This window comes from Coturnix japonica, chromosome 2 (genome assembly GCF_001577835.2).
Source record: "Coturnix japonica isolate 7356 chromosome 2, Coturnix japonica 2.1, whole genome shotgun sequence".
Classification (NCBI taxonomy): domain Eukaryota; kingdom Metazoa; phylum Chordata; class Aves; order Galliformes; family Phasianidae; genus Coturnix; species Coturnix japonica.
The window spans coordinates 68,219,368-68,225,661 of NC_029517.1; positions in this window are offsets into that span (position 1 = coordinate 68,219,368).

Below are 6,294 nucleotides of genomic sequence, written 5' to 3' on the forward strand. Positions count from 1 at the left end.
GTGCTCTCCAAACCCAAATGTGAACTAGAAATATTTTCATTACTTTCATTTACTTGTACGATAGAGAAAGAAAGAAAACAACTGTGAAGAAATAAAATCAGTCCCCCATAGGAGATTATTATCTTTTGAGTAGAGAAGGAGATTATGGGCATTATAGAGAAGGGGTCAGTCTGATATACATATTGCACCAAGAAATGCAAAACCAGTATGAAAAAAAAAAAAAGTGTTTTTATTTTGAACTTTGTACTGGGGAGTTTTATTTGACTATCCAGTTAGCTGAAAAATATCTTAAATCATGCTTCCATCTGATCTTCAATGCAACTCCATGCAGCTTGAAGAAATACTTGGAGTGTAGCTGTATGATTTACAATAATCAAGGACCACTAAGCCTGGCTCTTCAGAAACTCAGATCCCCTCCCTTCTGAACACTTCATCTTAAGTAACAGCCTATAGAGTGTTATTTGTAATGTGAGTTGAGGCATTTCTACACACTCCTTCATTTTGATCTTTGCAGCTTCCACTTCAGCTTTCAAGGAAAAATGTTCGTGTAAAGTAGTGCCCTTTGACTGAAATGATGCAAGACTCTTCTGCATCCCTTGAGTCAGGCAGAATAATACCTGCTATGGTGTCTTACAGAACATGAATTTCTACATGAGTGCTGACCAGGCTGAAGAAAACTGAGGACCTGAGAATACAGGAAGCTGTCTAAGCAAAAGGAAATGTCTGGATCTTAACTTATTTACAAAGCAGAGGCCTCAATTTGGGAATCTGGCCAAAGCTTTCCTGTTTGTTTGTTTGTTTGTTTCCTACATATTATATACTTCTATTTAACTTTGCAAGTGTGTACACCCACCTTAGGGTTTTGAACCCTTCAGAAATGGGGAAATTTGGGGCACACCACTGAGTCACTCTGCATTTTTGGTTTAAATACAATAAATTTTAAAATAAAAACACACATTTTAACTGGAGGCCATCTTGCACATTTGTGCAGCTCTGAATGTGAGGAGTCACAATTTAAAACAAACTCAGAGCATTGGAAACTATAACCAGAGGAGAGCTGATGAGCAAACTTGCTCTTACTTTGCCTGCATGCTTTCACATTTATGCCAAAGCATATGGCCCATCTTGCCTCTGTCTCTATAAATACAAGATGTGTTTGCCATAGTAAACAAAGTAAGCCAGGAAACAAATAAGCCTATTTATAATTGCTCTGTTGCTAATGTATGCCTCCAACAGCTTGCCTAGACAAGAGGTAATTGTGTATACTCTCTGGACAGCAGTTCTGAATCCTGTAACTATAATTTTGCCTCTTGTCAGAAAATGTTTTTATAATACAATCTGTGTTTATAACTGGATTCTACACATCTTATTACACTGATACTTTAATATTAATTATTTTGACCTCTTTGACTATGGCTTCTCAGGGGCAGAAGGGGCTTTTTCCAAGAACATAATCCCTGTTATTTTTCCAGAGAAATGACTTTGCCTTAATTTTGCTTCTCTCCAATCAATGTAATATTCATCTTGTACCCAGGGTACTTTTGTAATAGTGAATGATCTTTCTGTGTGAACTTTTAAATATCTCCCCTAAGACTTCTTCCTTGTCAGACCAACAGAAAAGAAATCCTGGCATGCTGGTGAACAGCATAAAGCCAAGACTCCTGCAGTCTCACTGTGTAGCTGCAGCCAGTCACTAAAGTACATGATCTCTTGGCTCTTCCCTTGAGTGGACAGCAAGCAGGATGCTGTGATGTTTAGTGCTGACCATCTGGTGGAGGAGGCCATCTCATGCAGTGCCAGGAGATGCCTTTTCACTTCTGGACACAGCTCTGACCCACTGAACTGGCCTCCTCTGCATCACAGTGTTGCCTTCCTGCACTCCACACTCTCCTGCACTCTTCCTGCACTCTGGCTTGCTGAATTACTGTGTAAGTACTTCAGGGTGATATCATTCTATGCTGTGGGGCTCTGATGTGGGTTAGGACCCTTGGGCACTAAATGTGCTGGAAGTCATTAATATGTCCAGAAAAAGAAATGTTAAAGCATGCAGTAAAGATTCCCCAGTGTTTACTGACTTGAAGTTGGAGAAGAATGTTCCCTGAAATACATGACCTTGGTTGAACTCTTTGAAGTTTCTTCCTTTTCTTGGCTGAAGAGTGATTGTTTCAGCCAGCCCCCCTGCTCACCCTCCTCTCTTCCCCTTTCTCCATACGCACCAATGAGTCTGCAGGAGACTTGGTTTGAGGTGGCAGTTTCTCATCTCCAGGAAGAGCATGGCTTCCCACTTCTTCACTGTGATCCTCTGGACTGGCCTACCAGTTTGATTTTCTGGTAGACAGTAAATCCCATAATGGACATGAATGTTCAAGAATGCAAATGAAAACCATGCAGCTAAACCCTCTATAATTATGATATTGACACAGATGCTACTCTAACATAACTGGAAGTGGGACAAGGGAAGGTTCTGCATTGCAACGACTGTTACGTGCAGCCTAAAAACACGCTTATCAACTGGAGACCACAAGGGAGCTGGTGTTCCCTTATTTCCCCATCCTCCCCTTGCAGCTAATCTATGCTTGCCCTCTAATTTCTTGGAAACCGTTCTAAGAACAAGTTAATAATGTCAGCTGCAGTTCTGGGAGACATGGGTGGGCAGGCCAGCTTTGGGGCTATAGGGTACAGGGGAGGACTATTAGTGGAATTGTGGCACCTAGGAAGAGGAGTTTTTCTGTGGGAAGTTCTTCATCCAGATGGCATGGGCAAGAGCTCAGATATTTCTGTGAAGAACTGAAATTCCATCCCTAATTGAAGTTCAACTGTTACTAAGTCCCCTTGATAATTTCTCCTCCTTTCTTCCTCAGTCTTCCTCTTCTGTTGTTATTCCTATTTATAGCCTAATGAAAACACATTTGAAAGTAAAATGATGGGATTCTCAGAGACTCTGACCCTTAGGGGCAGCCATGGAGATACTGCAGAAGGAGCAGAGTACACAAGCTCCTGTTAATTAGAGTGAAGTGAATGATTCACAGGAAATAATTTATTCAATTAATTTAGCCTTTTTCTTTTGCAAATTATCTATGAAAGTTTACAGTTTTATTGCATTCATCTGCTAGACAGTGAATGATTTCTCTGCTTGTAGTTGACCCCCACACAGTTTGAAGCGCAAACCCTGGTTTCCAGCTTTTCAAAGGAATAAAGTTGGTGTTATTCCTTAATTAAACAACCGACTTTTAATACGTGCCACAAAAAAATATATTGTTCATTTTTACAAATGTAGAGGTCACCTTCCATAAATATTATTAGCCATGACACAGAAACTGGCCTGCCTGGGAACCTGTTTGCTATAACAATAGTCTGAAAAGTCTGTCCTAAGGTTCCTTTTCTGTGCCCAGAGTGCTGTGTCTTTGTGAGCCTTCCTCTTTGGCATGCCCAGGGAATTTCTACTCTCTCCTTCACCAGACCTGTGCAGAGTCCTCTACTGAAGCTCATTTCCACATTGAAGCAACCTCTCTGGAATATCAATTGTCTGATCAAAGCAGCCGTGAAGTGCAGTTGTTAAAGTCAAAGTCATAAAATTCATTGCATAGAAGCTGATGCCCACTGACTGAAGTCTTTGTCGACAAGGTGGATGTTTATTCACTAAGATGCATTTGTGATGCTTACCATTTTTCACTGTAAAGATTATAGGATATTTTATGATCAGCTGAAAGCTTGAAGTCACAGCTCCTCTGCTCCTCCACCAACAAACATCCTCACTCCCTTCCTTCAGAGCATTTCCCTTTGTGACCGGCTTCCACTGCTAGGGTGGACAAAGCCCACACAGGCCTTTGGTGTGAGCAGCTGAACTCGCGGAGATATCTGCCCAGGCTTGGGGCAGGGGTGCTGCCTCTGGGGGATTTCTGCTGCCCTGAGCAGAGGGAACTGTGGTGAGCCAGACACTCCTTATTCAGGACGCATCCACTCAGATCCTTCAGGCAATGCAGAGATGTTGGCTCCATTTCAGCACTGGCTTTTCTCTCTCCATCATCAAAAAACATTTTTAAAGAGAAAATGTGCAGTGTGAAAATAAATGTAAGGCAGCATTTTTTAACAGGTGTACAGTATTTCAATAATAGGCTCATGGAACATTTATTCACTTGCCAAATTCATTTATCAGGTATTGGATTCAAAGGATTTCCCAACGGGATATCTACGGAGATTAGTGAGCTAGGAAAATGTGCTTTGAACAAGTGTAGCCTTTCATCAGGCAGTCATTTGTATAATTCTAGCATCAACATGCTTGCTGCTGGAATGGGTCAGCTGGTAACTGCATTCGCCATTTTTCTGGTGGCCATCTATATCAGACCCTACATGGGTGTGGGAATACAAGAAGGACTTTACGGAGCAGAAGCTGTGGAGCAAGATAAACAGCACGAGAACCAAGGACACTTCTAGAAGAAGAAAGAACAGCTCATGGCTCTGACTGGATAAGCGCCAGCATGAACAGTTGAAGAAGTGCTTGTGGAATGTTCTGTTGACATGTAGGGGCGAATGAAAAGACTATGAAAAGAAAACTTGTGAAGGTATATAAGTGATGTGATAACTTGTCATAAACGATTTGGATCGTTCACATCTGAGTCCGTGCATCAGATGCAGCACATGGGTGAAGTTTGGCCTGCGGTCTTTTAGTCAAGACACCCATTCCCATCCTTGCCTGTACATGAGCAATTTCAGCTCACCCCGTAAGGTGAAAGAACAACAGAATCAGTGCTGGGAGAATTTGTCAGCATAGGCTGACAACATTTTGTTTTGAAATACAATTGAAGAAAAATAGACTTGGAGATGTAAGAACAAATTATTTCAAACCGTTTTAGAACAAGATGCTCCAAGGCTCCATTTTCTTGTCCTTTTGAAGATATTTTTTATTTTGATTTCAAAGCTGGAAGTAAAATGAAACACACTTTTATTGGGGAAAAAAAAGTCATTTGATTCAATTTGAACATTTCCCTGAAAAATATTCTTCAGAGAATGTATTGCCGTTTTGATGGAGAGTGGAAATTGATATTGGAACAATACGATGTTCCAAGATTTCAAGAGTTCAGGGGTTCAGCTTTAAGATAGCAAGTCATACAACAGACTCATCAGAATGCAAGTCTCATCAGTGAAGAAACAGAAAAATGTTGGTTGTCCTGTTCTAACAATTAAATGGTTCATTCATTTTCTTATCTGCTGTATCCTATAAAACAGATGGTACTAAAGTCTGCATTGACTAATCATGGGAAAACTAATTGTCGTGTTTTTTTTAAATGGCCACTTATCTCTTCATAAATGAAGTCTTTTTTTAGGACAGTTGGCTGCGCTGTCTCTGAAACTCGGGTTCCTTTTGGGGTGCTTGAAGTGGAGAGCACTCGTTCTTTCATTGCTGTCACAGTGAAAATGTGAGTCATCATTCATAAGGCACCAAGCTTAGGTGTGGCTTTTTTCTGTGCCTTGAGCTGTAGACATATAAACAAAACCAAGGATTTAGAACTTTTTCAGTCTATGATTTGCCTTTACCTTTTTAAAAAAACCTCTTACATTTTAGAGGGCTGAAAGACCATTTAATGAGTGCCTTTTGCAGCACACCAGGGTTTTCCTGCCTTATGAAACCGTATTTTATGTAGTTCTGTCCACTTCATTGAGAAGGGAATCAGTGTCATAGGGCACAGGCCCAAAGGAAAAAGGACTTTCTGAGAAATTGTAAAGGAAAAAGGAGAGTGAAAGCATGTACAGAATTGGGATGGTGGCATTTCTTATTTTGCTGAGCATGTTTTGATCTTGTTTGTAAAGTGTAATAATTTATTGCCAAAGCAATGGTACGTTCCCAGCTATCTGCTTCCCCTGTTTGCATGATTTGGAAGTCACTAGCTGTTCCTGCAGATTGTGTTGGGGAATGACATTTGCTCCCAAGCCAAGATAATAAGTATATCATTTTCTTCTGTTCATTATAACAACTTACAAACAGATGTCCCAGACTGAGTGTTGAAGACCCCAGCAATAGTAAGATACAATACATTTATATGGTGAGGTTTGGCCTGCCCCAAGGAAAAAATATATTCACTACATCTAAATTCAAGCCTGTTTTTTACAAAATATCCCTCTGAGAGCTCAGAGGTGTTCCCAGCCACAGGCTTCTATTGCATCCATCCCTCAGTGCATCAGACGTGACAGGAAAGAGGGATCACAGCCTTCCAGGCATGGTTATGCCATGCTAATGACACCACTGCCTTGTCTTTCCCTGTCAGATAGCCTGCAAAGGGCTACACCATCTCCATC